The sequence below is a fragment of the Engraulis encrasicolus genome, chromosome 13, assembly GCF_034702125.1.
Source record: "Engraulis encrasicolus isolate BLACKSEA-1 chromosome 13, IST_EnEncr_1.0, whole genome shotgun sequence".
NCBI classification, from domain to species: Eukaryota; Metazoa; Chordata; class Actinopteri; order Clupeiformes; family Engraulidae; genus Engraulis; species Engraulis encrasicolus.
In genome coordinates this window covers 44,735,158-44,758,595 of record NC_085869.1, presented here as the reverse complement: position 1 = coordinate 44,758,595, position 23,438 = coordinate 44,735,158, and the positions used below count along the sequence as shown (strand labels likewise).

Here is a 23,438-nt window from a genome sequence, read left to right as displayed (position 1 = left end):
AATTGGGCTAGCTCGTTGGGGCACCCTACTCACAGTAGCTTCACGTTTGCTGTGCATAGACTAACTGTTTTATTCTATCAAGTGTAAATAATCTTTGTGCGCTTCCCATTCCTTGCATGCTTATAACCTGTGTTTGCCGTGCTACTTGTCTCAATGCATGTGTTGTATAACTAATTGAAGCTTAAGTGGGGTTGGGCAGTCCTTACCTGCCATTGCCTATTCCGGTCACTGTGTACAGCCTCTGTTGGCTATTGTAAATATTCATCTTATTTTTAATAAGAAAATTGTGTATTAATAAAACAAGAATGGAATGGTTCGCCTTTCTCCGTCTCTGTTGTTCTTAACGAACCTGGGTGTCTTAACGGTAGTGAATAATCTTCACTTTCTAGAGTGGGGCTCCACCTCACTCTAGTGGCGTAGTCGGGTACTGCAACCAAAATTTGGTACTTAAAACTGATAATTAATCACTAACATCCACTCTGCTACAATTAGATATGCCTTTAATATGCCTTGTTAATTTAGGTCCTTAGTTAAGTGACTTAATAGCTACTTAACTATTAACTGTAGGCCTACCCTTACTATTAGTTAAAGAATTACATGCTATGAACTTGTGACACATGGTAAGGGGCCATATATGTAAGGGGCCATAATTAACAGCAAATTAGTTATAACCTAATACTTTTGTTCTGTTTCATGCATACTGGTGCTATTTTCATACTGTGAAATTCAGGTTAAGTGTTATTTCTGTTATCTTTGGTCCTCTATCGCCACCTTCTGGCAATTTAGGTAATTCTCTGTGCAAGGTTGACTGACGTCATAACTATTGGACATGTTCTATTACTGGTGTGTTCCTGAGAATGTAAACACTTCTCACCAAGTTTCAAGGTTGCCTTGAAGGCATCGTTATTTTACCCATTTCTACAAGCCATAAAGTGCCAAAAGGAAGAACTTGTCTGCGTGGTATGTGGAGTGGAGTTATCTGACTGTTTACCTGGCAAGGCGTTGGGGAGAACAGTACAACTTTAGTAAGGATTAATAATCACTAGGGCCTACTTAACGCCACATAAGACACATATTAATTGTCATTTATTCATATGTTAAACATTAGTAAGCAGTTACTTAATTATTAGATAACTATTACCATGTGTCAAGTTCATAGAATATAATTATTTAACTAATAGATAAGTAAGGGTACAGTTAATAGTTAAGTAGCCTAACTATTAGGCCATACTTAACTAAGGACCTCAATTAACACTTACTTAATACAAAAGAAAGGCATATCTAATGAATAAATAATACCGAAATATTGTTGTCTGTAGGGTTCTTACCATTAAAACTAATAAGTGGTATATGAAAAAATTACATCTCATCACCCCACCATCATTGAGAAGTGTACGTCAAATCCTTGCTATATAATGGCTCCTGTTGCCACTATTTCTGTGATTTGAACGAATGAAAACACATGGGCGTAGATTTGGGTAGGGACGCTCGTGACAATGTCACAACCAATATTCAAGGGATATAAAATAGTCCCTACGCATGTTTGCCATATTAATAGGCCTAATAATAATAAAAAACCCGAAATAAATGAACGAAATCAGTAGGGCCTACTGCGCAGTGGTAGCATTCATTTTAAAAACATTATAAATTAGCTGTTATGATATGAGAGATTTCGTCGGTTTGTTCGGAGCAATGACCCATGCCGCTATTGGCTGCATCGTAGACTACCGGGCGGCCAAGGTAGCCACGCGGAAGTGTGGTCCATTGTGCTGAAAGTGAGCGCATCTCTCTTGTATTGGAATTAAACGCAAATGGCAAACGTGTTTATTTCTGAGTTTGATATTTATAATGAGCCTCAGATAAATTCTCACCTCCAAAAAACAAAAGGACGACTGACACAAGAAGTTATTTCGCTACCTCGAGAGTAGGCTAAGTACAGTGGACCCATGAGAGTATAGCCTCATATTACGCAAAGCATTTGTTGCATCGTTTGGCCTTCAGCTAAGTGTTATATCTCCTCCTGCCTTCTTTTTCGAGTGCAAGTTTTAACTGTCTGTAGGAGTAGCCAACAAAGCCCTGGCAGATACATGCAATAAACACGGGAATTAATCAAGTCATGGAAAGATGCTGGTGATGGCTCCCGTTATAATTAGTTAGTTACAGACACCCCCAAGTTCCAAAAACTAGGCTACTTTCAGGGAGATACTTATCGACCCTCGACACCCCCGACAATCAAACGACATTCGTGTTAAAACACGTGTATATTCATGTCCCTTATAGCCTATCGTCCAGTCTGCATAGAACATCTGCCTACTATTTTTCCTAGGACTTTTGCAGGGCGTAGGCCTAGTGCTTGCGCAAAACTATTCCACGGCACGCATGCCGCACGAGTCATTATCTTTCTCTGTCCCGCATTGCATATACGGGAAAAAAGCTAACTTGCATAGTCTAAAAGCAGGGATATTTTATCTGACTCGCGGGCATCGGGGAGCCGCTATCAATATCAGGGAGACTTGGGATGTAGTTAGATGCTGTGGCCTGGTGGTTATAAAGCTTGAGTTATTATTGTCACTAATTCATGTCACTCTGCATGAATCAGACGACCTGTAAGCCTAGTGCAGGTTAAGTGTCAGCTTTTTTTATGACCATGTAGGCTATTTTTTTGTCCTGAAATCAGTCATAGCATAATTAATTTTCTTCTGATCTAAATAGGCTACACCACCATGGCACTGTGGCTATTCTAGTCCTCGTGTTTGTTTTTAAGTGGAATATTTTCATGAGCATTTTGTTTGATTTTGTAGGACAAAAAGAAGTGTAGTGAAGCAGGAGGAGGAGGGTCCGGCAGAGAAATCAGGGCCTACAGGTGGTCAGGTGAGTTGTAGGCTAGGCTTAAAGAACAGGCATAAGTAGGTTTTACACTGTCTGTGAATCAGAAGATCCCAGTTTTAACTACTCATTTTGAGCTTACCTGTAATGTTTGAAAAAGTTAAGTGTTCGTGAACTGTTCTGCTGAGTAGCCCATGACGGTGTATGGTTTTATAGGCTACATGGGTTCGCCATAGCCTATTTGTAAACACGATGTTATGAGGAGGGCAGCCAACCACATGAGCTATTTTTTTGACCGACAGTGGTTTCCAACAATTAGGCCTAGAGGTTGAGTTATGCGCAGCTAGGTTCGCGCTAAGTTCGCGCAGCCAGGGGAAAACTCTAGGCCTAACCCACTAAACATTGGACGTCGTATAGACGTTGAAATTAGGTCTAAATTGCGTCCGTCGGTCCATGACCAGTTTTGGACCTTAGAATGACGTACAAACTAGGTCCTTTATTTGGACGTCTAATAATGACCCTATTTGTACGTCATTATGAAGTTCAAAATTCAGACGTCAGTCTAGGTCACTTTTTTGGACGTCAAAAACAGGTGAGGGAAATCGACATGATTGTTGTTGTTGCTGTTGCTTTTTTTTTTTTTGCTTTGTTTTTAAATAGGCCATAGTAGTTTTCCTAGTAGGCTATTTTTTTCTGTTCACATCGGGTGGCAATCCCAAACGTGCAATGCACCGTGGGACACACTGCCTAAACAGATGTGTCAAAAAAAATAACACATTGGGATATGTAGACAGCATTGACAGATTAGGTGTCATTTTTGTGTAAGATTTCATTTCTGGGTCGTGCTACAAGTGAGAAACTAACGGCCGTTTGGCTGTCCAATCGCGTGACTGTGGACATTTGAAAGCAGACTTCCGCCCGCCTTTTCTACCGTTGGAAATGCAAGATGCGGCGACTTGACTTCAGACACCGAGAGAGGCTGGCGTAAGTAATTCGGTATAATTTCGTAACAATTACGTGTGTTACCGTTAATGTATGGTTAAAATCAAACCTTGCTTCACAAGTTTTGCTGTACGAACATTGGAACAGCCTCAGTGATTCTGTGAACATTAAGCTAGCCTACAATCATATTTAGCTAGTTATTGATACTCAGTTAGCTATTTATCTTTAACGCTTGCACTATAAATTATATTTATTTTCTTTTAATTCACATGTGGACTAACTTAATGGTTAAAACGTGTTGTGTTGGGAAACTTAAATGTTTGAAATGTGATATTGGATGGTTTGCTAACATTGGTTGCTAATAGGGTAACTGATAATTAGCTGGTGTGGAATAAATCAGGCGGCACTTTACTGATGTGAAGTTTGAAAGCTATTTTCTGAACATAAAAGAAAGAAAGTCTGACAGGATTTATGCAAGGATACGGAAACACCACGGATGAATTGACGTAGAGCTAGTACTGGTAGTGGGGCAAAAGTGGATGCTGCTAGTAACAGGTATCGGAGGGGGCAAGGCAAGGGCTAGCTAGCATAGAGGCGATTTTAAACTTCAGCGCTTCAAACGTAAGCAGTTCTGCGTCAAATCATGTAAATCAGACCATCCGCCACCCTCGTACATGATAAAGAATAGCACCAGTAAAAGCAAGCAGTATCCCACTGTTTTGTGTTGGCTCGATGAAAGGTGATACAAACGAATTTCCGAATCACATTTATGTTGGCTTGGTTGTAGTTGTTGTGGCCAGTCAATAGACAAGCTTTGAACCTAGTTCCATGTAAGTGTCGTGGTTTTCACCGTTTCAGTATGTAGTTGAATATGGTAGATCTGGGCAACTGGTCAACGCTGTCGTGTTTTGTCTCGGTAGACCTCGTATGACGGTGTGTTGGGAAAATACCGGCAGTTGTTTCAGATGGAGGGTGCGACGTGCCAGATGTACGCTGTTCGAGGGATAAATCTGCCACGCACGAGATTTTGTAGGCAATGGTAATTGGTGACGATACCATGACGTTTGAAAAGAAGATTCAAAGTTTGAGTTTTAGGTGGCAGAGTAGAACAACAGCTGCGTGTGAAGTGTGGCGACTACCAAGGTATCAACACCAGTTATGGCTACGGGATTTTAAAAGTACCTTCAATGCACTGGGAACTAACGTGCTCTCCCCCTCTCTCTCTCTCTTCTCTTTTAATCAGGGCCCAGGTCTTGTGGCCACATCTGTCCAAGCTCCTACTCTGATTGAACAGTTGGATGATCAGACTGATGGTAAGTGTGTGTGTGTGTGTGTGTGTGTGTGTGTGTGTGTGTGTTTCCATGTGTATCATATTGTCTGTGATCATGTGTCTAATTGCCATCCACTTACAGGCCCTCTGCCTCCTTTCATTTGTTTTTTTTAGATTTTTTTTTTCAGATTTTTTTTCTTATTGTTGTATTGTATGCAATTGTGATAAATATGTTACTGTGATATTGTTATAACACAGAGACTTTGGTAAATGTGAAATTTAAGTACTGCTGTACAATTTTCTGCTCTCATTTTCAGATGAAAAGTGCTACACAGTTCTCACACATCTTCTGACTCCGAAGCCGCTGCAGTGTAAAATCTGAGATGTCTTTTCTGGTTGATTTTGTGCAGGTATTTTTCAAAGGATAGTTACTTTTAAAAACGTCTTTTAATCTTTAAAAACACTTTCATGCAGAGCCTCTGTTAGGACCTCATTGCGATACAGAGTTATGACCTTGTCACCAAAATGTCAATGACCATATTTTAACCTGCTATTTAAGGCTGCCATAGCCATATTCTTATAACAATGCAGTTAAGTTCAAGAGAACTATAGTTTGGTGATATGGATCCCAAATGGAAGAGAACAGCAGCGGTTTGTAGTTGTAGAGAACTAATTAGCGCCAAGTGTTGTTAACCTGTTGTTTCTTGTTTACCTGTCACAGTAGCCCATAGCACTTTTGTCATAGAGAGCAACTTGGTCAGTAAATATGTGCCTGCTGTATAAAGTAGCAGTATTTGGATGAGTTACAACTAACACGGACGGCAAACTTGAGACTGTATATTGTGTGTTTGACAGATTTCTGACAGCGACAGCGATGGTGAGGGAAGCAGTGTACCGAACTCTCAGATGACTCGGACCAGGTGACCAAACCCATGCAAAGCACAATGTGAGTGTACACACACACACACACACACACACACACACACAGACCATGAGTCAACATAGTAGCCCCTACAATATTTTTCCAATTTATTGCTGTGTGCTTACCATATCCATCATGTTGATGTGTGTTAATGCATCCTTGTGTGTGTGTATGTGTTGGTGTTAGGACTGTGCTGAGGCGTTCCGCCCCCCCTCCCCCTCCACACCACTCAAGGCACGGCGGCGGCCCAACCGCAAACTAACGTGAGTACACAACACACACACTTGTGTGCATGCCACGCACTGACACTTTCTCTACAGTGACTTGTCAACTTTCCTTACATTGTGTGTGTATGTGTGTGCGTGTGACAGGGAGATTAACATGAGGCTGGATGCGCTTGGCTCCCTGTTGCGTCCATCACCAGAGGGGCCGGGATTGCTGCGGTAGCTAGCCAATTAAAGGAGGAGGATGAAGGAGAGGAGTCTGACGATGCAGACATCGCCATCGTATGCAGGCCACGCCCTCGCAGGAAAACCAGCCAATTAAAGCGCTTGCAGCAGCATCAGCAGAACACACCGGCACGACTGGTAAACTTAAAGATACGCCACAGACCAGACATACACCAAATACAACTAGCACAGGTACACACACATACACACAGCAGTACATCTGTTTTGTATAGCGCTTTGCCTAGTCAAAGACTTTTTACAGGAAGTATTATAATTCTGTTTTATAGTTGGGGAAAGCCATGGAAAGTAGATAACCCTATACAGCTGATGTGTGTGTCAGTAATATTTATGTGTATGTGTGTTGCAGACAGAGCTTCTGAAGCATGCAGTGGAAGACCTGTCAGTCAAGCTAAAGGTCCCGCCCTCCAACCTGCTGCTGCTGCACGGAGAGGCGGAACTTAACACATCACACACTATTGGCCAGCTAGGACTCTGCATCGCTGACATCTTTGGTAGGAATGTGTGTGTGTGTTTGCGTTTGGGTGTGTTTGCGTGTGGGTCTGTGTTGGTGCAAGTCAGTCTTGGCTCCTTCCTGATATTATACTGTATAAGTTCATACGTATACCGCATTGCAAAATGAATTTCATATACAGTATATCACGAAAGTGAATACACCCCTCACAGTTTTTGCAGATTTTTGAGTATACATTTTCATAGGAAAGCATTACAGAAATTTCACTTTGACACAATGATTAGTGACCTTTTAACAACTTATTTAACCGCTTAAATTTCTTGTTCACTCAGAAAAAAGCAAAATACACCCATTAATGTTTGAATATGTACTCACAAAAGTGAGTGCACCCCAGATTAAAATCCGGTAGAGAAGGGGCTGTGTTGGCTCGAATCGTCTTGAAATGAAAAGGGATGAAAAGGGAGGTCATCAGTGTGCGTTTCAACCTTTCTTTGCATTAAACTTTTACATTTTGAGTCTGCATCTGGCTTAAATAGATCGGTGTGAGATTTGAATGCAATCCTATGGAGAATATCATGATCTGCTTCAGTAGTCACAGTGCATGTTGACATGCATGTTTGTTTTAGGTGTATTTCAGATTGCCAATGTTGACAGCATTCATGCATCTCCAAACCATGTCAGTCCCACTACCATGCGTGGCTACTGAGAGGATACACTTTTTTTGTAAAACTCACTTGTTTACCACCACACATGCTTGACACCATCTAAAGCAAATTTGTTTATCTTGGTCTCAAGAGAGATGAACAGACCAAGGATATGGATCACTGGAACCATGTCGTGTGATCTGAAGAGACCCAGATAAACAAATATACTTTAGATGGTGTCAAGCATGTGTGGTGGTAAACAAGTAAGTTTTACAAAAAAAGTGTATCCTATCAAAAGCCAAGCATGGTAGTGGGACTGACATGGTTTGGGGATGCATGGATGCTGTCAACATTTGTAATCTGAAATACACCTAAAAGAAACATGCATATCAACATGCACTGTGACTACTGAAGCAGATCATGATATTCTCCATAGGATTGCATTCAAATCTCACACCAATCTATTTAAGCCAGATGCAGACTCAAAATGTAAAAGTTCAATGCAAAGAAAGGTTGAAACGCACACTGATGACCTCCCCTTTCATCCCTTTTCATTTTGTTTCATTTCGAGCCAACACAGCCCCTTTTCTACCGGATTTTAATCTGGGGTGTACTCACTTTTGTGAGTACATGTTCAAACATTAATGGCTGTATTTAGTTTTTTTCTGAGTGAACAAGAAATTTAAGCGGTTAAATATGTTGTTAAAAGGTCACTAATCATTGTGTCAAAGTGAAATTTCTCTAATGATTTCCTATGAAAATATATACTCACAAATCTGCAAAAACTGTGAGGGGTGTACTCACTTGCGTGATATACTGTAAGTTGAAAAAGTATGTTCTCAAAATATTTGAATGGCAAGAATTCACACATAGGTGATAGGACCTCTGGCCATTTTCAATAATAAAATGCAAAAAAAAGGTAGATACACCGTTTTGCAATAAACTCTTCATACGTATATATAAATAATGAAATGAAAAATGAATGAAATTAAATTCACTCAGTTTAATGAAGAGCTAAGAAGATGTCATGATATCAATGTATGTGTAGTTGATTCGGCTATACTTAGTTTGACTGGTATGCTTCATACCTTTCAATCAGTTAAGTAAAACTTGCTATTAAGTATTATTAATGATGTCTCTCTCTCTCTCCTCTCTCTCTCTCTCCCTTCTTCTTCCTCCTCTTCTACTTCTTCTCAGTCTGGAACCAACTTCACATCCCTCTTCACTGCACTACTGACACTGAGATGGAATCCACAACCCAACCACTAGTGGTCTGCATTGGGAACCTGAAGAGTCTGTCATAACCGCCAGGAATGACCGTGTGACCATTCCCGTTGCAGACGGCCTGACTTGCACAATTGACAAGCTGTTCAAGCTTTAGTGGGTCTGCAACTTGTTATATCCAGCACAGCTCAGCTCTGTTTTCACCTTCTTTGAATATGTTTATGACGTTCCCATCTCAACCAACAAACGAACAAAGGCACTACAACTTCTCTCAAAGCTTCCCAGCAGCCCAAGTGATCACTCAACATGTGTTTATGCCCAAAATGTAAATAGTTACTACAGACATCAAGAAAGTAGTTTGGCATCTTTTTCATGTACACGCTTTGTCAGATGCACAGGATATGATGATAATTTGCAGCCAAGATGGCTGTTCAAGTTTACAAGGACTTACTATGTAGACACCACCTACGTAGACACCACCAGTCCACAACAACAGAAATGGGAGTATCTTTCAATGACTCTTTTGAATCCACTGACATTCAGACAGCCTATGCAGCTTCAAGTAACACCTGAAGAAAGAGCATTTTGTGTCCCTTCTCAAGGACAGATTCTCCATAATTTACCACTTAATGACAATTTATCTGTGTTCATGCTTGTTAGGATTATTACAGGGAATTATTTTGATTATCATTTTGGCAACACTTTATTTTATCATTACATCTATTAGCTCTAATACATACAGTGTTAATGCCTGTATGCTGTATAAGTAACTTGTAAGGCATGCACTAAGCAAAATCAAACATACATTAGGCATGTATTCGCAAATGCCTTGTTCATGCACAATTTGGGATTTATTACCTAATGTAACCTCAGTAAGGACCTAACAAATGTTTGATTTCGCTTAGTACATGCCTTACAAGTTACTTATACAGGCATTAACCCATTGATGCTGGATGTTGCGTTGTGCAACATTGGCCCTGGCGCCTGGAGTTTTGTATGGCATCAGCACCCTTTTCTGCAAGTGCTTTAGGCATCAATGGGTTAACATTGTATGTATTAGTGCTAAGCGATGTAATGTTAAAATAAAGTGTTACCATCATATTTAAAAAATATATATATTATGTTGTAAAACTGGACGATTGTGAAATGATATGTGGCAGATTTAAGACCCATTGATGTAATGCAGAGTTTTCATTCAGATGAACTGTCTCTTAACCCAAGGTACAATGTCTTTTCTTCCAATATGTTGGAACCTATTTCATAAGAATGTTATTTTCAAGAATATTTAACACTACTTCGAATTTCAAGACTTTCGGGTTTTGTAATACACCGGTAATGTTGTTAAGAGATGATAGTGTACGAGTCATAACCATCAATACTTCATGAAATTCGCAGTGGTGTTAATTATTCTTGAAAAAGATCACATTTGTTATCTCCCCCTCTTCTGAAAAGCCTAACAAAAAAGAATATGACAGTAAAGTTAATGTAATACAATTTTTTTTAATTGAATGTAAACACAACTCTACCAAAAAAAACATTGCTGAGGTATGTAGTCAAGACTTTTGAAGATTGAACCTTGTAAACAAAAGTGTTTGCTAAATAAAAGTAAACCCCCCTGTCACTTTCCATGTGATAATTGTCTGTATATTTTGAAAACTAGAAGTTTCAAGGTTTTTAATGCTGTCACTTTTATGTTTGAATGACAACTCACAGAGTTAATTTGAAGTCAAAAAGACGTCCACAAAGATGACGTCAATATAACCACCTACAAAATGACGTCAAAAACATGTCCTCCAAGACCCTATTTGGACTAGAGATGACTCTAATATGGACGTAGTACAGACGTCAAAAATGGACGTCCATTAGACGTCTGAAAAAGACGTCGTCTGGAGTAACAGTCTGCACCTTCAGATGACCTAAATTATACGTCCAAAAATGACCTTAAAAAGACGTCCTTTAAACGTCATTTTGTTTACTGGGAATGTTTAAGGTCCTACCAAAGCTTACAGCAAACCTACGCCCTTGAAACTAGATCACAGTAAATTACTTAACTATTAGGTATGCTCAGCCAACTCTATTATAAGGGCCCCAAACACCAATATCTATTGATTAATTAACCATTAGTTATCGGTCCGGGTTCGCGCGCGACATGTGAGGCTGCGTGGTTCTCAGATGACCAGGAGCACTTGTAGAATCCACAGTCCCCCCCATCAGCTCTGAGTTTGACAGCTGTCAGAACGCACCCAGCGAGCGGAGCATTCGGAGGGTACACTATTTACCGGTAAGCCTTCTCGCTATTTAACCCATGCCTACAGTTAGGGGCGCTGTCGAGACGAGAGCGCAGCCCATTCATTCTGAATGTAGTCTGCAGTCCTCCGTTGGCGCCCCTACAGTGCAGTACAGTGCACTTTTTTGTCATTTCCCTGAATTCACGAGGCAGGCTGTGAACTTTGAAGGATTTTTTCCCCGGACGATTAGCCTACAAGTTCAAAACAGCGTGTTTTTTCCCTTCAATACGCTGGCTTCTCTCACTGCCATTCATTTTCAGGCTGCCTGTCTTCAAGCCCTCCGAGTGCTCCGCCTCCCTATTTTGCATAGGAGCCGACTGCAATGTGTGTGTGCGCGCCAAAACTCAAACGCAGGTGCTTTTAATTAGGTTCGTGCCTCGGTCGGTTTTGCAAAGACGCGCTGAGTCGCACACAAAAGCTTGCTGTGCTTGACTTCAATAATTTGGAAATACTGTACTAACGTGACGCTGGGAACCTGGAGAGGGAGCTGGTAAGCACGGTTTTAATTTACTTCGTGGTAGAACTGGTCATTTGTGGCGAGAGGTAAAGTGTCATTCAAACTGCATTTGTCTCACAACAGTGTATTGTGTGGTAGTGTTGGACAGTTTTCTTCCTTTGTTTCCCACTCTTTGTAACGTTGTAATGTTAATGGCCGGGCACAAGTTCACGTGATGCCTTTATTCACACATAATTCACAAAGGTTAGAACTTGGAAACAAAACCGAGCAAAAATCCAAGCAAAATCGTGAACTTGACATATTATTTGGTCAAATGCAATGCAGGCTATCAGCATATTACATAGGCCTAATGGCCAAAGCAACTCGATATTGACAATTTTGTCTAGAAGCTTGCAATTGTTTTCAGTCCAGAAGGTCCTGTTATTGCAATCGAGTCATGGCCCATAGGCTATAGGAAGCATTATGTTTGGGAATGAACCTATGTAGGAATGTATGAGGAAATGCAATCTAGTTATTATGATAACTTATCCCTACAGTTCATTTGATGAAACTTCATGAATAAGACCTGGGCAAATACAGCCCATTCAATTCAATAGGCTCACACGTTATCATGTAGGCTAATTGAATGTCCTGTTGTTTACTGTAACCTGGCCTCACATGAGAGTAGGCCTGGCTATGGCCCAATCAGGTTTTTTGACCCTTCCACCAAAATCATGATCTGCCAATCACAAATAAAGAATTAGGTCAAATCTTTCCAACCACTTTTATAATCTAACCGAGGCTGCACTATTTCTGCAAAAAGAACTATTGACTCATAAAACAGTACAGTCCAGATATCTAAGGCTGAGAATCTAATGAACAGGCACAGTGGGGGGGATATGATATTGGTAAGAAAGAATTCTGTAACCATGGCAAGGGGGGTCTGCCCCAGACGATATTTAAAAAAAAAAAAAAAAGCTCTCAAATGGTGGATTTTAAGCAGACAACCTCCCTGCTACTACTCAGTCATTTTTCTACCACGCTGCGTTTCGTATTGCATCCACCACGCACTTGAAAATAATACAATCCAAACACAACAGCTTACAGCAACAATTCACATTTAATGCATTAAACAATAGGCTAAGCTTAACTGCACATCACCGCATCACAGTCATCATTCCAGAAGGGGTGTGTTCTGGACCAGGTAATAGAAATGAAATCAGACGTGGCCACGAATAGCCTACTGTAGCGACCAAGAATAACCACCTGCGTTAGGCCTACTCCATGGTTTCAATTACAGGCTTCCAGTGCCCTTACCTTGCGTTGTCTTGACCGCAGAATGTATCCCAACCTCTCACTGTAACCACACGTTTCCACAATTATAGTCCCAAGTTCCAGCTTGTAGTCCACATAATAGCAAGAAAGGGACTATTGTGCTACAATTTAGCTATCCCACTCAGCTCACTTGTGTTGATTCAGGTTATCCGAAATATTGGTCATATGCATGCACATTGTTCATTCGTTTCTTCTTGCATTTGTCAACATCCAAAACAGTTCCGTGTCGAGAAACAAGGCTTTAGTGAACAATCTCTTGACATTTGCCCAGTGCTTGTTACAGCACTTCACAGACTGATAATACACTGTAAATGAAGCATCTCGCCGTCTACTGTGCGATGTCAACTGGCCTGGGACAGTTTGGTTGCAGTACAGAGTAACTCTTATTATAAAAGCAACTGTCTGGAGCCCAAAAAAAAAAAAAAGTAAACTGGCGTCTGTGCAACGTTCACGGAGAGAGATTATGTCGCTTCATTTTCAGTTTGTATTTGCGCTGGATTTGACGCTTTCTCTGATGCCAACCAACTGGAAGGGGGGCCCCCTCCAGCTGGGGGTACTTTGACTAAACTGTGGTTGCGCCTTATCTTTCGGCACTGGACTTGACACTGTCGCTGATGCAAACCAATTGGAAGGGGGGGCCCCCTCGAGCAGGGGGTATTAGGGAGGCGCTGTTGCTTCCCTCGCAGCAGAGCCGTTCATACAGATGACAGTGTCTTATTATAAAGCTGTTTAAAATATTCATTGCTGTTGAATACATAACCTGTCGTCCTTGGGGGCCCCTCCTAGTCGGGGGCCCTAGGCAATGCCTACGTTGCTTACCTTAAAGTGGTAGTTCGCTATTTTAGACAGTAAGCCTTGTTTGTGTGACTTCTGGGGTGAAGTAGAGATGTTCTCATCACAATTTTGACATTTTGTGCTGAACAGAGCATTTGGGTATTCAAGACTGCAGCCCCCCCACCTTTACATTGACTCCAATAGAGCACTCAAGCAATCGATCATAAAATGGCATTAAACTTTCGTTTGCAGAGACATGAAACTCACCGAGTGGTCAGAGGTGGGCAGCGATACGTTGGCTCGAAAATCACAGCGAAATACGCTTCCAGAGAAGATACTGTATATTCATTATTGTCCGTCTTCATTGATTGTATTGGTTTGACTAGTATTACTCCGCGCGACCGGAAATGGAGGTGCGTTTGTTTACGTTACTATCTATGGTTTGTATGCAAGCTGTAGTTTTTGTAGCCAGTCCCGCTCAAAGATAGCCGTTCTACCTCGCTCCTTGATGTCTACATAAACAACACACTATCGCTACCTACTGGCTGGATGTCTACTGCTATTCAACGGCGTCTGGGGAAAAATAGGTCCGCCAAATGCTAAACAACAGTTAGAAGGCATATTTCGCTGCAATTTTCGGGTCAATTTATCGCTGTCTACCACTGACCACACGGTGAGTTCCATGTCTTCTCAAATAAAAGTTTAATGCCATTTTATAATCGATTGCTTGAGTGCTCTATTGGAGTCAGTGTAAAGGTGGGGGGGCTGCAGTCTTGGATACCCAAATGCTCCGTTCAGCACCAAATGTCAAAATTGTGATGAGAACATCTCTACTTCACCCCAGAAGTCACACAAACAGGGCTTAATGTCTAAAATAGCGAACTACCACTTTAACACAACGGGCCTGAACCCAAATCCCGTCCATCCGGGCCAACACGATGTGAAACTAGTGAGTCCTGGCACAGGTGGCATTTCGTTTCAAATGGTTTCATATTGCTTTTTTTGTACTGCAGGGTAGCCTGGACCTTATGTTCTCTGTATGAGGTGTGTAGTCAAAAGATTGTGTGCGGAAACGTGAGGATAGGCCTACGTCCATACAACCATTCATTCTGAGCGCTGCTGTCATTTCACCTGGTTGACCTCATGTTGTCAGATGTGTCCTATTATCTCTAGAAGGCGGTCTGCAGGTCCGTCTGAAATGCTTTCTTAAACTTGTGATTCCCTCCTGTGTCCACAAGACGGCAATGCATAGGTGGACGCATCTTTGTCCGCCTGTCGGACTTGTTTTGTCTTGTAGTGACGTGGGGCTTATTGACCATTAAGCCGCATGGAATGTGGCTCGGGAGTTTTTACTTGGTGTAGGCTATGCGCAGTAGCGCGGAAAGTGTCTGTATTGCAGGTGATATAGTGACGTAGGCCTATCTTTCTCCGTGTGGTTGTGTGAATGTTTAAATGCAGTGTATTTAATTGTTTTATTTTGTGTTTTATATGTTTAAAGGTTTCTGGCCTGCTGTTCTACAATTACTCCATCTGTTACCACTACTTCAAGACAACTACTTCAAAACATCAACGTCAGTGATCTCCATAAAAAAGACAAGACGAGTGGAATCCTATGTCTGTGTACAGTCCTCTTTCAAGTGTGGAAACCCAGTGCTCACATAGACTTGACAGTGAGAAACTTCTACAGTGAATAACCGCCAGAGTGGAAAACCAATGCACTATTGGAAACTGCCGAGTGCCAATGCATCACCGCTGCACCAGTGAGCCGCAGTGAACCACCATCTAAAGAGTGCATCACGCCGTTGACCTGTGTACAGCCTTCTGCTGCCAGTGACCAAGACTCAAAGACTCTACTCACACCACAACCCAACAGAGAGAAGACACTTCACCTGGGGGCCTGGAGGATTAAGCTTGAAGAAAAGAAGAAGAAGAAAAAAAAACGAGCTCGAAGGAGAAAAAAAGGACAAAAAAGCTTCCACCTCCCAGAAAAAAAGGGTTCAGATGAAGGTTCTGCCTCCCCCTTCATATCCTCTCTTGACATTTAGGATCCCTTTAGCTGCTCTCCATGTCTAGAAACTGTCCTGATCAGCTGCCTTGGACTGCTGATGTGCCTTTCGTCCAATAGATCTTGGACTGCTGCTACTGTGGGTGGAGGAGTTCTGGACTTGGACTGTGCGTTGTCCCGGACTGCAATTGGGTGTTGTGCCTTCAGTCGACTTTGAGTATGAGTACTGCAGTGAACGTTTTCCTCTGCATTAGTGACACTGTCTCTTGCTTGTAACGCAGGGTCTTGTACTGGCTTTGCTGACCACTGAAGGAACTGTGCACTGTTGTGCTTTCATATAGGTCTTCGGGACTGGCCTGATGATGTCTGCAATGTTCAGAGAGATCCTGGATCACCAATCTCAGTAGAGTAGAGCAGAGCAGAGTAGAGTATATTAGAGTAGAGTTGTAGAGGCTTGGCTTAGGTTAGTGGTTCTGGTGTTACAGGTGCTTTGGGCGGCGGAGGCATTGTCATGCGCAGGGCCTGTCCTGATGCCTGGCTGTAGGTTCCCGCAGTGCGGTCCAGTCCACAGTTCCCTCGGCTACCTTGAGGTGGGTGGCCAACCGGGTCAGTGGAATGCTTTGCTGCGCAGGTGGGAGGTGGTCTCACTGTGTGGAGAAGGGCGTTCACTGCAGTGCTTGTCCAGACTCAGCTGGGGGCAAGGCACCTGGTTGCAGTCTGGGGTGGCGTGTGGGCCAGCTCCGGGGCTCCACTGCCAACAGTGGCAGTGGTCCAAGAACCGTTGGGCGAAGGGTGCTTCGGCCGTCTGGGAAGGCTGTTTGGGGCAGTTGCATGGACATGGAAACCGGCTGAGGGATTCCTGAGTGTCGGGAGGGGAATGGGGGCAGTGCCATGCCGGGCCTCTAGGAGAGATGGGACTACCAGGACCTTCCAGACCCACAGACAGGGTTTGCTACCGCAGCGTGTGCGTGTACACCGGATCTCAGAAGGGAGGTGGGACTGCCATGATCTCCTGGATGCACAGAAGAGAGGGTGGGTACACAACATGCAGTAAGTTAAGACCCTGTTGTTTACACGTATATTGATATTTTTGGAACGCATTTGTCTCTTTTTGCACATGAACAGAGCTTCAATTCCCTAAAATAGTTTGTTAGAGTTTTAATGGAGATTTCTAAGGTACACCTGTCAGTAGGGTGTGTTTCATTTGATCGACATACTGTTAATATATGTAAGAAGATAAAATAAATATTTGCTTTTAAAAATATCTGCATATGTACGTGTAATCAAGACCTGAAACATGTGAAAAACACACACACACACACACACACACTTAAAACCAGCCCGAATGCTGGACTAATGCATACACTCAAAATAAGAAATAAAGTCCGCAACGCCAGGGCTTTCATCGATCTTTTATTATTTTGATGGCCCTTAATCAGATATAATATGAAATTAAGCCTTGGTGCTGTGGCATTATTGGATTGTATTTATTTCAGTACTGTACAACATCTTCCTGTGGAAATCTGACTTGGCAAATTAATTTGTTCCATGAGTGACATCTATTTTTTTCTAATACCATTCTAGTTCCTGTACAGGAACCTCTTGATGCCATAGTGTTTCATGCCATCGTCAGCACACTGTTCATTGTGTGTCTGTCTGTCTCTGTGACTTCAGGGCTTCGTCAGGAGTGTAGGCGACACCGGACCACTGGAACCAGGCGAATGACCAGGCCCTGCAGTTAGTATACACGCACACATTCGTACACACACACACACACACACACACACACACACACACACACACTGAGTAATGTGTGACAAGCAGGGACTGATGAGTTGCACTGTACACACGTACAGTATATGCACACCCACACACAGCTTTGAATGCTCCAGAGAAATGTATAATCCATTCATAAATCATGTCCTTGATAAAGTTTCTGTATCTTTCCCTTTGCTGTATATTTACATCACAGAATGCACAAAAATATTTAATAGAAGTGGACTTTTTTTTAACTTAAAACATGTATTAATAATGCTCGTGTGTGGTTGGTTGGGGGGGGGGGGGTGATCTGGAATAGACAGAGTTAGAGATAGACCGATGTTAGCAATATTTTAGAGCCTCTTGGTGAAGAGATTTTCTTTCTAACTAACTTTGGAATTTTTTCTGTTGTCCAATTAATCCCCATCTCGCCCCCAGGCTGATCAAGGGCCTAAAGGCGCACAGGAAGCCAAAGGGGTCAAAGGAGAAGAGGGACCCGCAGGACAACAGGTAGGGATGGCCATTTTGTTTGTGTCAATTGCCACGTTCGTGATGGTGTATGGCGCATTCTGCGCGAATCTGTGCAGCTCACAAAATAAGACATTTTGAATACATTGGCCCTCATTTATCAAACTTGCGTAGAAACCATCGCAGAAATGAACGCAGATCTCGTCGTACGACGAAGCTCACGTGAGATTTACTAAACATGTGTAACTCTCCAATCACATCGTAAGAGCGAGCGGCTGTTGATAAATCCAGCGTCTGAAAACCATCGTAATTAGAATAATCACGCCTTCTCTACAACGGCGGGAAGGAGACTGCAGCCCTGAGTTTGCGACATGGAGAGAAGCAAACCGGCTAAAACATCTACGTTTGTGGTTGATTGACAGCTTGAAATTAGGCTTTACGCGAGGTAGACAACAAAATAACACGTGTAAATAGGCCTAATCAACAGCAGCAGTCAACAGTGTTTCGGTTCTCAATATGGAAGGGGTAGGCCAAGAGATTGATTTCCAAATAGTTACAATGAAATGTTTGATTGACTACAGTAGGCTGGACATAATGAAGATATTTGTATATCTATATTATATTGTATTTAAAAAAAAATAAAAAATGACTATAAACCTTTTTGTAAACAAGGTCAAGAAATGGGTCCTACGTGAAACTGGCCAACAAACAGTGCCCAAACCATTTGTTGGGGAAGGAGAGTTTTACATGTCCAGTGCGCTATCCCTCTCGCACTCATTTGCGCCCTGCTTCTCCTGCGATCCAGTTGTTTGGAGTGGAGTGGATATCCCTTTTGCCACCTAAATAGATGATTATAAAGTGTTATCGGACACACACGCGTCAGGTGTGTATTCAGATAGTCGTGCCAAACGGCAAAACTCTACCGGGAAATGTTGTAGGCTATGTATTGATTGATGTGCGCCTGAACTCCCAGCTGTTAAAAAGAACGTCGGCCCCCTTTGTTCCCATGACTGAAGGCACATTCTAATATGCGGCTGTATATTGCACAATTATTCACACATCACGTCAAATCACAAATTAGATGTCTCTAGCAGTTCTTCTTGGCCTATGCCAAATTAACGCAGCGCTCCCAGGAAGGGTGCACCAATTCAAACAGGTAGAAGTTGGCTTATAGCCGAAATAGACAATGTAAAAAACATTTTGTAATTATGTAGGCCACATATTTATGATAATGAGTTGTTGCGCTACAACTGCTGCTCAAGTTGGTGATCATAGTCATCCCAAGTCCAACTTGAAAACGGCGTACACTGTCTGAGAGCGTAAGCGCAGGAAAGATGAAATCCTACGACTGAGATTTAATAAATGCCAACTGGTCGTAGAAAAAGAATGTATGCACGACGTGCGCATGATTCTCATCGTACGCTGCTTTGATAAATGAGGGCCAATACATTGTGATTACGCAGTGCACATGTGAATTGCACAGATTTGCGTAGCATGCACCATCACAAATGGGCCCAGTGGGTGCGCTCCAATATGCGACCTTGCGTCCTCCACTTGTGCTTGTGTTCTCGTCCCGCCTCCTGGCCCCTCCTCTGTGGAGAAAAAAATAAAGTTTCCCCGCTGTCAGCCTAGCCACAACAATTTTTGGGGGACTACTCTTCATTCACCATCCACTTTGCAAATGAGAAAATGACTTTACAATTGAGATTTTGCGAGATATTGAAATATAATACTGTTGTCAGAGATGTCATCATGACATTACTTCCTGGTACGAGGTCACAAGCAGAAATGGAGGATGCAAGGTCGCATATTGGAACGCGCACTGTGAACTGGAGGCAGCCATTTTGTTTGTCAGTGAAGTATGAGCAAGAAGAGTATGGACCAACTCAAGGCAATAGGACTAAGAACAATTGGTGATGAGGTGGTGTGTGTGTGCGTGCTTAAAGGGTATCCAAGGAGAGCCAGAGAAGAGGGGAAACTGTGGATTTCCAGGCGCTCAAGGACCCAGTGGACAAAAGGTGAGCTAGAATAACCACTCACCCCCATACATACAATACAATGTAATGAGGACTCAATTTGGGGCCCCTTCTCTCCCTGGGCCCATGGCTGACCCCCTGTTGACTTCCCTGAAAAAAACAGCAAATTCAACACAGAACCAATGTCTCAATCTACGCACTTGTCAGTGCACTGACAGTAGGGTTACCACCTGCTAATAAATCCAAGGGGGGACAAGGGGTTTGCTTCTGAGGGACAATGTGGGACAGACCCTGGCGTGCACGTGCACTCCCGCGCCAACGCATCAAACGCTGTAGGCGCACGCGCTACGTGGGGCGGGTGGTCACCCTAACTGACAATCAGTGCACAGTGCACTGAGGTCTTCAGTGCATAGTGTCGTGGAAAAATTTGAGCACTGTGCCCTGGAAGTGAAGGCTGAGTATGGCATTAGCTCGCCAAAATATCAGTTGGCTACTGTTTCCAATGCACAGCGTCTGTTGCTTGCATTTACATTTCCTTTACCCCAAAGGGCAACAATCACACATGCAATACTTGGGTTGGCATGAAAAGGTTGGTGTCTCAGAAACATTACTCACAGAATTAGGAGACTGTCGACCAAACTCTTCTAATGAACTGAACGCCACGTTTCCTCCGTGTCATTGTCAACATGGTGGTCGTTTAGTGCGTGCAGTGTCCATCATTCAAGCATGCGTTTTTCCGCCATTGTTAGGGGATCATCCGGGCACTTTCAGTGCACTGGCTCAACCGAAATTTTCAGCGTGAGCGCCCTAGGCACTGAAACGCAATGCCCGAAGTGCACAAGTGTGTGGATTGAGACTAGGGGTCTCTACACAAACACTGTCATCTACTAAAAAAAAGTCTGATCTCTGCCCTAGAAAACTTGTCTGCCAACAAGTACTTTGGCTAGAGGGGTCAAATGCGTATTCCCTCAATGAAATACAAAGAAGACAAATTAATTAAAATGTATTCTTTGAAGTTATTTTCCAGACTTTCTTTTTGATATTCTGTCCATCTGTGTTGGAATACATCTACGATTAAAGTTATAGACTGATCATGTCTTCATCAGTGTACAAACCAACACCACCAGAAAGGGATCAAATACTTATTAGTGTCACTGTGTAAGGGGGGCCCACAGGAAGTCAGATTTTTGTTTCACACAAGCATGTTAATAATATATAAAGGGGGTCTAGTAGAGCTGGTTGAACATGGGGAATTTTGTGCTCCACCCCTGTACATAAGCATACAGTACATGTACCTTCAGACAAGAATTTCCTTTAATGTCATTAAGCTGGATTTCGGTAGCAGTGTACCAACCTGCTCTCACCCTTGAAATGTAAAAAAAGTAAGCACAAGGAGTTCTTTTTTCCGAGAGTAGAGTAGAGCAGTTGTTTCAGGGTTGCTGCCTGTGCTCACCTGCACACTGATGTAGGGCTTTCAGGCTGACCAGAACGGAGCCGGTGCAGGTGCCTGCACCAGTTACGTTTGGCACTAAAGTGCTCATCGGTGAACCTCCCGTGTTCATACCGGGCTCTGAACAATTTCCGCACGTCACTGTTACCTGTTACGCGCAAAAGCGGAGTTTCAACTAACAGCAGCTTAAACTTGAGGCAGACACCGTTCCACCACCGAGGATCAGCTGCGTCTTGGCTAGTTTCACTTCAGCCGCGCTCATCAAAGCTGGCGTTGCGCTCGTGCACGTTATACATGGGAAGTCCATATCGACGATTGTCGAAAATGCGATCATGTTGTAGACTCGGGCATGCCTTGTCAAATCAAGTCTTTATCAGAGATATTAGGCGACCATCTGTAGGTGAGCGGTAACGCAACCGCACTTTGATTGGGAGACCAGCGTTCAATTCCCACCATGCGTAATGACCGATCATAACTCAATTATCGAAGGGAGAGTCTCGTCCGAACCTCGACTGCCATCATTTCAATGCGCAAAAATAAAATGCTTGCATCATCTAAGGTGTTTTATCATAAAATAAATTCTTCTGAAAGGTAAAATTAAAAGGCATAGACTAGGTAAAACGTTAGGCAGAGATAATTGAATCATTGCAATGCAAACTCCAAGCGTAGGCATCTGCAAGGTGGTTGTGAATACGTTTTTTTTATTGCCTATGAAGACTTGAACCCGGGATGACCACTTCTTACGCAGCGCACCTGCCCACTGTGCCATTCACGTCTTCCTTGTAACGGAAGGAATTGTCCAATATCATCTTAGTAAATCAACACTATAAATGTTTTTGTGTATAAATGTGCTGATTATCAGAAATCCCGCGAAATGAAAGACAATGGTAACTATTGTAGTTTTTACTGGCATTATCACATCATAGACTATTAAAATAGAGTGACTGGTTCGCTTTGATCTCGTAAAATGATGGCGGGAATCAAGCGGAACGTGCCCGTTGTGACAGCTGTTTCCTACAGGTTCATGTTTTGTGCAACACTGACTAATTTAGCCTGGTCTTAAACCTGGGAGCTACCAGGTTAACGTTGGAGCATAAATTACCGTGGCAACTCAGCTGAGTTTCAGGTTAGCAAGGCTGATGGAACGGATCTCTGTCTAAAAATAGCTTAGTTTACCGACTTGAGCTCGGATTTGGGGTTACCGCCGTTGATGGAATGGTCCCCTGGATGAACTTGCTGATGGCCACGCTGTCGTCACGGTTCGCGGAGAAAAACCTAGTATTTTGCGGTTCGCATTGCGAACCAACTTTCCGGTTTGCGAACGCTAATATCTGTGGCGTGAACACAACGGCTGGTTCGCGAGTAGGTGCAGGAACGGGCTCAAGCACGGTTCTCAGTCGGCCTGAACGCGCTAATGGAGGCAGAACCCTGAAACGTCTACTACTCGGCTCTCAAAAAAAACCTCCTTGTGCTTGACCTTACTGTATTTCAGTGTGTGAATCTGCTCTCACCTAAATATCCAGACCGCACAGTATCCTCACTTCCTCACTTGTATTTACATTAAAGCTAATACTCCACTCTGAACACTTTTTTTAGATGTTCTGCACTGGAGCTGGAATGAACCCTGTCAGATCCTTCACTCCTGCTACGTTCAAGAGGAACTCCATCAACCACTGGGTAAGAAAAATATATACAAATTATGCATAAAAAAAAATGGTCATAGTCTCGCATTGTTTGTAAACTACTTTCAATTCAGATATAATAGATGTAATAGTGTTACATTGTTTTAGTCTTTTACAGAATGCGCAATGCACTGCATGTATTTCTCAGCTGCTCACATGTAACTATAATATGGTTTCTGTTCTTCCCTCCTCGTGCCTGCGCCCGTCAGTCCGTGTCTCCATCCAGCCGGCTGTGCATGCATCCGTCTCTGCGTCCGTCTGTGCTTCCGTCTCTGCCCACGTCCGTGCCCACATCCGTGCCCACGTCCGTCCGTCCGTGCGTGCGTCAGTCTGTCTGTGCGTCCGTGCCAACGTTTGGCCGGACGTGCTTCCGTCTGTGCTTCCGTCCGTGCCTACGTCTGGCCGACCGTGCGTCTGTCTGTGCCCACGTCCGTGCCACCGTCTGGCCGGCTGTGCGTCCGTCCATGCGTGCGTCAGTCCGTTTCTGCATCCGTGCCTACGTCTGGCCGGCCATGCG

At 43.0% G+C, this 23,438-nt stretch overlaps 2 long non-coding RNA genes across 3 annotated transcripts; both read left to right on the top strand.

Annotated features, from left to right (window-relative positions):
• Positions 1-3,546: 3,546 nt before the first annotated feature.
• On the top strand, positions 3,547-9,858 carry LOC134461236 (uncharacterized). 2 transcript variants are annotated; one of them, XR_010037253.1, is made up of 8 exons: positions 3,547-3,810; positions 5,012-5,081; positions 5,356-5,448; positions 5,894-5,984; positions 6,147-6,223; positions 6,332-6,601; positions 6,777-6,921; positions 8,723-9,858. It is a non-coding gene; the product is annotated as an uncharacterized LOC134461236 (long non-coding RNA). The 2 variants fall into 2 exon arrangements; XR_010037252.1 differs by having other exon boundaries at positions 3,548-3,810; positions 6,332-6,547.
• Positions 9,859-11,427: 1,569 nt separating this feature from the next.
• Positions 11,428-23,118, top strand: LOC134461820 (uncharacterized). The gene is made up of 6 exons (XR_010037427.1): positions 11,428-11,527; positions 15,081-16,619; positions 17,262-17,324; positions 17,784-17,855; positions 19,760-19,831; positions 22,836-23,118. It is a non-coding gene; the product is annotated as an uncharacterized LOC134461820 (long non-coding RNA).
• The last annotated feature ends 320 nt before the right edge of the window (positions 23,119-23,438 follow it).